Raw genomic sequence first — 7,457 nt, forward strand, 5'->3', positions numbered from 1 at the left:
CTTATCTCAGCGTGATATTCTCCAATTTCATCCATTTGCCTGCAAATGCCATAATTTTATTATTCTTTATAGCTGAGTAATATTCCATTGTGTATATATATACACCACAGTTTCTTTATCCATTCATCAATTGAAGGGCATCTAGGTTGGTTCCAAAATCTGGCTATTGTGAATTGAGCAACTATGAACATTGATGTGGCTGTATCTTTGTAGTATGCTGATATTAAGTCCTTTGGGTATAGGCCGAGGAGTGGGATAGCTGGGTCAAATGGTGGTTCCATTCCAAGTTTTCTAAGGAATCTCCACACTGCTTTCCAGAGTGGCTGCACTAATTTGCAGCCCCACCAGCAATGTGGGGCTTTTTCCCCAAATCCTCTCCAACACCTATTGTTGCTTGTATTCTTGATAATCACCATTCTAATTGGAGTGAGATGGAATCTTAGTGTAGTTTTGATTTGCATTTCTCTTATTACTCTTATTACTAAAGATGGTGAACATTTTTCATATGTTTGTTGATTGCTTGTAGATCTACTGTGAAGTGTCTGTTCATATCCTTAGTCCATTTGTTGATTGGGTTATTTGTATTTTTTGTGTAGAGTTTTTTGAGTTCTTTATATATTCTGGAAATTAGTGCTCTATCTGAAGTATGAGTGGCAAAGATTTTCTCCCACTCTGTAGGCTCTCTCTTCACATTGCTGATAGTTTCCTTTGCTGAGAGAAAGCTATTTAGTTTGAATCTATCCCAGTTGTTGATTCTTGCTTTTATTTCTTGTGCTATGGGAGTCCTGTTAAGGAAGTCTGATCCTAAGTGGACATGTTGAAACTCTGGACCTACTTTTTCTTCTATAAGATGCAGGGTCTCAAATCTGATTTCAAGGTCCTTGATCCATTGTGAGTTGATTTTTGTGCAGGGTGAGAGATAGGGGTTTAGGTTCATTCTGTTGCATATGGATTTCTGGTTTTCCCAGCACCATTTGTTGAAGAGGCTATCTTTTCTCCATTGCATATTTTTGGCACCTTCGTCTAGTATGAGAAAATTGTATTCATTTGGGTTTGTGTCCATGTCCTCTATTCTGTACCATTGATCTACCTGTCTGAAGGTGATTTTTTATAACATTTTTAGTGCAACTGAATTTTGACTGTGAGCTATAACAAAAAGTTAGGTGGGGACTTTTCCACTTGTGTAATCATGTCAGTGCTCAAAAATTTTGGATTTTGGAGCATTTCTGATTGAGAATTTATAAGACTAGGGATGTTCAAATGGTATTAATAGTTTATTTGGACAAAAGCATTTCTTAAGTTTAATTTAATATCATGTATCATTTTATTCCTCTGTATTTGCTCTTTCTGAAGTCTATTTCAAAAGTCTGCTTCAACCAAAACTATGAAAATATTCTCATGTTTCATTATAAAAACTTTATCTTTTCTCATTAGACCTATAATTTATCTGAAATTAATTGTTAAGTATGTTGGAGGTAGGGAACAAGATTCATTTTTAAACATATGGGCATCCATTTCATTCCACGCCACTTATTTATCAGATCTTTCCTTCTCTGTACTATAGTGTCACTTTTGCCATAAATAAGGAACTCGTATATGTGTTGTTCTGTTTCCAAACTTTCTAGTCTGTTCTATAGGTCTGTTAATTATTTATCCTTATACATATATACTACAGTTTATTATCAATTTATAATAAATCATGATTACTAGTAATATGTTTTCCAGTTTTATATTTTTTTTTCCTTAACTATCTTTCTCTCTTTGGCTTTCCTTGTAAATATTATAAGTTACTCTAGAAATTAGTTCTTCAATTGCAAAAATCATTGGTGGCATTTCAGTTGGGCTTTATTTTGTATTTTCAGTGTAGAGGCCTTATACATCTATTACCAAATGTATTAGCAAATTCTAAATTTTTTTTTGTCTGTGGGACTAATGATTGGGGATTGAAACTAGGGGTATTCTATCACTTACCTACATCCCCAGGCATTTTTTAAAATTTCTCATTTTTAGACAGGGTCTTACTAAGTTGCCAAAGCTGGCCTCAAACTTGTAATCCTCCTGCCTCAGCCTCCCAAGTTGATGGGATTGTAGGTACATGCCACTGTACACAGCTAGGTTTTTGTTTTTTGATGCTACTTCAAATAAATATATATACATATATACATATATGTATATATATTTAGAGTAAATGCCAGGGATTGAACTCAGGGGCACTCAACCGCTGTGCCACATCCCTACCCCTATTTTGTACTTTATTTAGAGGCAGGGTCTCACTGAGTTGCTTAGTACCTCGCTTTTGCTGAGGCTGGCTTTGAACTCGTGATCCTCATGCCTCAGCCTCCTGAACCACTGGAATTACAGGCATGCACCATGGCACCTAGCTTCTAAATATATGTTTAAATTTTCTATTTCTTCATTTCTGGTATTAGAAAGAAAAATAATTTTTATACATTGAACTTGTACATAAGACATTCTATATTCACTTATGAATTCTAAAAGTTTATTTGTAGATTTTTTTATTTTCTGGGTTACTGCTGTTTTTACTTGTAAGAGCTTCAGTGAAGAGATGTGTTTATTAAGAGCATTTTTGTCTCATTTCCAATATCAGAAATTTTCACTAATTCAACATTAAATACAGTTTTTGCTGGAGGATTTTATAGATATTATTTATGAGATTAAGAAAGTTACATTCTACACCTGCATCTCAGAGCTTTAGTTTCCAGGCTATGTAAAGAACTAAAAATACTTAGCACAAAAAAATCAAATAGCCCAATCAACAAATGGGCAAAGGAACTGAACAGATACTTCTCAGAAGAAATATGAATGGTCCAAATATATGAAAAAAATGTTCAACATCTCCAGCAATTAGAGAGATACAAATTAAAACTACACTGAGATTTCATATCACTCCAGGCAGAATGGAAATTAACAAGAATACAAGTAACAATAAATGTTGGCAAGTATATGGGGGGAAAGGTACACTCATAAGTTGCTAGTGGTACTACAAATTGATACGATCACTCTGGAAAGCAGTATGAAGATTCCTCAAAAAAATAGGAATTAAACCACCATTAGAACCAGCTATTCCACTCCTCAGAATATACCCAGTGGATTTAAAATTATCATACTACAGTGACACACTCACATCAATGTTTATAGCAGCTCAATTCACAATAGATAAGTTTATGGAACTAGCCCAGGTGCCCTTCAACAGATGAATGGATAAAGAAACTGTGGTATAGATACACAATGGAGTATTACTCAGCCATAAAGAAAAATGACTTTATGACGTTTGCAAGTAAATGGATGGATCTTGAGACTCTCATGATAAGTGAAATAAACCAGTCCCCAAAAGTCAAAGGCCAAAATTTTTGCTGATATATGGAAGCTAACCCACAATAAGGGGGAGTGAGGGAAGAATACATATTCAGTAGATTAGACAAAGGGGAATGAAGGCAAGGGAGGGGTTAGCACAAGGAAAGACTGGAATGAATCTGAAATAATTTTCCTATGTACATATATGATGCATCATAGTGAGTCCCACTATAGTATACATCCATAAGAATGGGGTCCTAATTAGAATATTTTCCATACTTGTATAATTATATGAAAATGAATTCTACTGTCATGTATAACTAAAAATAACCAATATAATAAAGTTATCTTTTATTCCTTGTTTGCTAAGAGTTTTGCATGAATGAGACTTGAACTTTAATAAGTGATTTTTCTGCTTATATTGAAAATTATATCTCAACATAAATGTGTACAGAAAAGTGAATCTAAAATTGGAATACTTAATGTTAAATATCACTGTTCTTATTCCATTCAATTATGTATCAATCTTGAGTAACAGTATATAAAATTGGAATATTTGATTATTTAAGTGGAAAGTATGACCTCATTGAAAGATTTGTGGGTATTAGGAAATTAGTAATTTTTATTTTAGGTTAAACCCCTCAGGAGAGATTTGTACCCACTTCTATTCTAGAAAGCTATCTGCAGAGGCGTTCTGATCTTCCCTTGGTAACCTACAGTTTTAGATTGTTGCAAAAATGGAAAACCATTCCCTTTCCTGTATCCATGCCCTTTTGCAATGTAACTTTGTAACTCCTTCACTTCTTGAATATGGGCGATTCTTGGACTTCATTTGATCAGTAGAAGACAGCTGAAATAGTGTGTCATTTTCCAACCTAGTTCTGGAGGAGCTTTGCATACTTCTATTTTCTCTCAAAACTCTGCCAAACTACTAGGTGAACAGTTCAGAATATCTTTCTGGATGATGACAGGCATATAACCTTTGCTGACAGCCAGCCAAACCTAAAAAGTAAAACTACCTACTAGCTAACCCCAGACTGACTGAAAAGGCATTAGTCAACCCAGCCAAGAGCAGAACTACCTAGTTTGATCGCAGACAAAATTGCTGATCCACAAAATTATGAGCTAAATAAATAGCTGCTGTTTTAAAACACAACATTTGGAGGTGATTTATTATTCAGCATATACTAATAACTACATTTGTATAAAATATTAGTTTGTTATTATCCACCAATCCATTCATTCAGCCAGTCACTCATTTTGACTTATATGAAAAAAATAACCCTTTTTATATGCCAGCCCCTATTATATGAACTGGGAGTGAGCATTACAATAACAAAAACAATATCCTTCTGATACTGGTGGAGAAGACAAAATAAAAATTAAAAAAATAGAATACAAAATACTCTCAATGATAATTGATTTAAAAGGATGAAAAACATTTTCAATTTTATGTCAGATTTCCAGGGAAATCTTCACTGAGAAGATGACAGCTGAATAAAGTCTTGGATGAAGTATGGGAGTAAATTATGTAGATATTTAAAAAAAGAATACATCAGATAAAGAAAATAGTAATTGCAAAGCCATTAGGCATGTCAGTACCTGGTGCACACTTTTGGGAAAATTCAGAGCAGAGTGAATAGTGGGGAACAACAATAGAAGGACATATCAGATAACAAGGAGTAAATCCTATGTCAATTTACTTTGGCTTTTAATTGGTATAGTATTAGAAACCTTTCAAAATGTTTCTCATAATTTTCTTCTATATCATTGGAATACTTGGAACAAGGGCATAACATTAGTTGACTTTAGTTTTAACAGGGTTATTCTGACTGCTCTGCTGATAAGAGACTAGTAAAAAGGAAGACACATCAAGGAAAATATTAGGTTGCTATCGCAATAAAGAAGGACCAAGGTCTGGCAACAAAAGTGAAGGATGGTAAGATTCTGGATATACAATTTGAAGCTAGAGTTGAGTGGATTTTCTTACTGAATAATTTGGTGTTGGCCTGTGAAAGAAACAGAGGAGTCAAAGATGACTCAGGGATTTAGTCTAAGAAACTGAAAGACTCATTAACTGAAATGAGGAAGGTTTCTGAAATGTAGCAAATTTAGGTGACTTTAGCAGATCCTCAGTTTTGAATATGCTGAGTGTGAGACTGTCCATTACACATCCAGGTAGAGTCATAGAATACACAGTTGACTAAAGTTCAGAGGAGGGTCTGGGCGAGAGAAAGTCATTTGGGTGTTACTCAGTATGTGAAAAGTTTTTAAATACATGAATTATTTAGAGAAGTGAAAGGGACAGAGTACTGAGAACCCTTGAGTTTTAAGATCTGGAAGATTAGGAGAAATAAGCAAAGGAGACTGAAGTGTAGTCAGTGAGGTAGAAAGCAAATTCAGTTTTTTGCATCCTGAAAACTGATTGAAAAATAGTATTTAGAGGAGGATGGACTACCAACTGTGTCAAATGCTGCTTAAAGGTCAATTAAAATGAACACTGAGTATTGATCACTGGATTTAACAATATGGGACTGATTGGTAACCTTGAGAAAACCAATTTAATGAGCAAGTCATGGCAAAGCCTTCTGGAAGTGGAAATAGTTGGTAGAGCTAACACTGTTGAAGAGTTTTGCTATAAAATAAAAAAGAAAAATTAGCATAGTTAGAATAGGAAGTAGTGTCAGGAGTGTTTTTTTTTTTTTTCTTTTTCTCTGTTTTTTTTTTTTTTTTTTTTTCCTGGAGAAAAATAACAGCATGTTTAAATATTGGTGAGAAAGCTCCTGTAGAGAGAGAGAAATTGGTGATGCAGGAAACATGACACTCATTTCTCCCCTCTGTAATGAGAATGCAAAAAGAACCTTGTATTTTCCATTACAAATTTTCTTTCCCTCATTCAGGGTTGAATAGCCAAAGGGGCAAAATGGGAATGAACTGATTATTGCAGCATACTAATAGGAGAAGCACATTTCTGGCTTGGTCAAAATATCCAACAGCATCTTTTCTTTGTGTTCCTCTGTTCCAACTGTCCTCAAGTAATAAGAGAAAAAATACAAAGAAAAAAGGGGGTGGGGAAAAGAGGGAAAATGAACTAAGATTTTGTAGCTCTATGTTTTCCTTTTCCCTCATACGTTCACATTTTATGCTACGTAGCTGTTTGAACATATATGCTTAGACTATGTGCTGCATTCCAAGCCTGTGTGCTCAAAGGAGCTATAATGACACAGTAAATGATAACATGACTAGGCATCTGTGTGACTTCATCCCAACCGTACCTTTGGCTAGTTTTCAGGATAACTAATATGTAATTATAGTCAAATACTTCGAGACAGATGGGAACCATTGAAGCTGCAGAATAAAACTATAATGATAATAATATCTACTTATCCAAGCTTCCCCAACAGTGTCAAGGGATACAACATAAAGCCATAAGCCTAGGAAGTAAGACTATCAGCTTGTTAATTAGGAAACCAGGACTTCGCTTCTGACTCAGGTGCTGACTCGTTCTGTCCCCAGCAAGTAATTTTGTCTCCCTTGTCTTCTTGCTTATATTGACAATTTATATATATTCAGAAACTAAAAAAGTGGGATGAAGATGTCTTAAAATTTAAGGTATAATGACATCAGTGTTTTTCTTAAAAATAACAGCAGTTTGTTTTCATCTTATTCAGAATACAAGTAGATAAAATCCAATTTTTTTCAGAATGACATCAAGCCATCCACATATAAAAATCTTAAGTGCTAATTTCAAAATTTTTCTTTTTGGTAGGTAGGTACTGATGCATAAAGAGGGAGACATTGACTAAGAAAACTTTTTCCCCTCTGGTTCTGTGAAAATGACAGCTGACTACATCAAAACTTACTGGAAAAACAGAAAAGAACTTTGGGGTATTATGTTTCTGATGAAGAGAAATTAATGGTTGATCAGCTCTAAATACCTCTACAAACCATAAACTTCATTTCATTCTAATTAATTTTTCCACAGTTCTATAGAACACAACTATGTAAGCTCTGAAGAAAACCACATTCCCTCCAGGAGTTCAGGTTGTTAAGTTCATTTCTGAGCCCTGCTTTGGCTTTATGAAACCTTCCACCAATTCAAGAGTACTTTTCTTTTATTCTTCCAAAGCAAAAGGAAATAT

This window comes from Sciurus carolinensis, chromosome X, assembly GCF_902686445.1.
Source record: "Sciurus carolinensis chromosome X, mSciCar1.2, whole genome shotgun sequence".
In the NCBI taxonomy this organism is placed as follows: Eukaryota; Metazoa; Chordata; class Mammalia; order Rodentia; family Sciuridae; genus Sciurus; species Sciurus carolinensis.